Below are 3,193 nucleotides of genomic sequence, written 5' to 3'. Positions count from 1 at the left end.
TGGCCCTGGATTTAGGAGGTGAGTTCAAATCCAGCCTCAGACACTTGCCGCATACAAGCTGTGTGACCTTGGGCAAGTCACTTAACCCTCATTGCCTTGCAAAGAAAACAAACAAACAAATACATAAATGAAGGTAACATGATGCCTCTGTTAAACATAATGGAAGTAATGATTTAAAATAAATAATGAGAAGAGAGTAAATTATTATCATGAATAGAGGAAAATAGCATGTATAAAAGGCAATTTTTTGATAGAATTTAGCAACAATAACAGATGTGGAAAATCTAAAATTTTATGACTTTTCTGTCTCTGTGGAAAAACTATCATTGGATATTACTCTCAGGAAAAGCTCATCAAAATAGATTGGAGGTTCAAAAGGAGGAAGAATTTAAATGATTTTATATAGTCAAAAATACATTTTCAAACAGGGAGATATGCTCATATAAAAGATACATGTGACCTTTAGAGAGTAAAAGTATAGGGAGCAGTGATGAAATTGACTGTAAAAGCTGTTAGAATAATAATGGAGTGGGCTATACATTATAAATCTATATATTTTATTATATTCAGAATCATTTTATGGTGTAAGTAGTAAAAAGAGAAGGATTTTCAGGCAAGGATTATTCTAGAATTAATCATATTAAAAGAAGAAGAATTAATCAACATGTTAAAGAATGAAATCAGACACTTATCAACAAAAGGATGGAATTTAGAATATTAAAGAAAAAAATAATTAGAATCAGAAGAGGGGAAACAAAATTTAACAAGAATAAAGGGAACCCATTCAAATTGGTAGGTGGAGTTAAAATGATAAAGAAACAAAGAAATATTTACGACGATGATTTTAACAAAACCAAAACAAAGATTTTTATCAAACACATGGAAAAACTGGATAGGTAGAGCTTTTACATATCCTTTTACTGGATTTTAATGTTTCAAAGGTCTTTTCAATATCTGTCATACCATACCTCTACCCCTACTAAAAACGGGAAGATGTACATAGTGTTTTAATCTTAGCCACCACAACATTAAAATAGCTATTTTTGTATCATTGTTGAAATGGCATAAGGAAAGATTCCAGAGGTGTCTTGTTTCACATCCTAATTACACATTTATCAGGATGATGGACACTAATGAAATTTTTTGAGCTGGTGCTGAGCAAGGCAGTTTTCCTGGTGATGTTAATAAAGACAGACAGTGCATCATTTATGTTGAAAGATTTGATTTTTTCATGTGATGGATATGTGCCATGACTTTGAGAAGACTGTTTCATTAACATAGTTGTCACCAATTCATTTGTTTAAAAAGAACATTATTGTTTTACCTTTGATGTAATTGTGAAGATAATTCCAATTCAATAATTTTGCATTAAGTTTATACATAGAATTTTAATATGTTGTTCTTTGATTAGGAACATTGAAATAGAAACACAAAATAATAAACCACCAAAAACTTGGCTTAAAAAATACCTGCTAAAAGATATCCTTCGCAATAAGAATTATTTGATTAGATCATAAAATAATTTACAAGTTTATCTTGAAATTAAGAAGTGTTTACCATAAATTTTATAATGGGCACATCATTTCTGATTCCCAGAATCCTGTAATGAGAATTTCCAAGGTATTTCTTGATGTAAGTTATGTACTTTGGGAGGGGTAAAAAAGATTTCATGTCACTTGACTACCATAAAGCAAATTGTTTTATTGAGAGAAATCATATAATCACATATATCAATAAAAGGAATATTTGGAGTTCATCTAGGATATTTTATTCAATTCACAAAGTTCTACATTGGAACTAAGACAGAATTATTCTGGTTTGAGATGTCTAGGAAAGGACATTACCACTATCTCATTGGAACTTATTCTCCTGTTTAACAACTTTCATTATGTAGTCATTCTTCCTAAGTAAATGTCATTGGCAATTTAAATCCATGTCCTCAAGAAATATGACAATGTATTATTTAAGTTGACTAAAAAAAATTAAAAAAATAAACACCTGCTGATGTCAAGCCACAGTATATCCCATGAAACTGCTTGATGAAACTACTTTATGATGAGATTAGGTACAATGATTTCAAATATTCCTCTGTAATTGATTAAGTATCCAGTGTTTACTGAAATTGATTCTATGTTATAGCTTATTATTATTACTAAACTAGTCTCAAGTATGATTAATAGTCAAGACTGTTGAGGTGAGTTTATAAACATTTTTCTTATTAACATAATTATGGATTTTAATCAATACCTAGATATAGCTTTGATTATTTTCCTTAGTGTTTTCCTATGGGATGCTATATGTAATATAGGTTATAATTATATTTCCAAAGATATTTATGTAAGTACTATTTCCTCTACTACTTTTAACACTGGCTTCAGCTATTTCGGATTCCAGAATGAAAATAACCTCATATTTTCTTGAATTAAGTAAAGTCTACTGAAATAGATCATGAAAATCAGACAAGTTTTCTCTTGCCTAAAAAAATAGAAGTATAAATAAGACATGTATGGGGAGGAAATTTTTGGAATTCCATAACTTTGTATTCTTTTTGTTATTTAAATAATGTTGATGTAAACAATTCAGATGTCTTCCCCATTAAGAGAAATAAGAATGATTTATGTGATTCAAATATACATTTTTATTACATGTTTGAATCTGGTCCTCAGTCTAACCAATATGCTGCAACCAATGGGGGAAAAAAAATATATATATATATATCTATATCTCAGATATATATTTTTTCACTAGCAACAACTAATAATGGAAATGCTGAGAAGTTCATGTCCAATTAAGAAGCACTGACAAGATTTACAGAGATTTGCCCTTATGTACAATACTCAAAATGTGAATTTTGTACTGATGTCATCTGAGGCAGTGGTTAGTGCTAGTAGGGAAGCTTTACTGTTATCATAGACCAAGGGAGAAACTAGGGTAGGTGAGACAGAGAGAAAGGACAAAAAGCCAGCTGCAACCAGGGAGCACATTTCAATGCAAAAGGTCATTAATAGCCTTGAATAATGTTTCATTAATTCAGTCATTAACCAACTGTATGACCTTGTGTAATTTAATTCAGCTTTAAATTTCAATGAGTACTTATTGAGTTTCTTCCATGTTCAAGGTACCATGGTAGCTACTGTAATACAAAGACAAAAATTGAAAAACAGTGCCTGATTTACTTGGATTTTTCCTCTAT

The sequence above is a fragment of the Dromiciops gliroides genome, chromosome 1 (genome assembly GCF_019393635.1).
Source record: "Dromiciops gliroides isolate mDroGli1 chromosome 1, mDroGli1.pri, whole genome shotgun sequence".
NCBI lineage: Eukaryota > Metazoa > Chordata > Mammalia > Microbiotheria > Microbiotheriidae > Dromiciops > Dromiciops gliroides.
The sequence above is the reverse complement of the archived record's forward strand: the minus strand, read 5'-3'. Positions refer to the sequence as shown.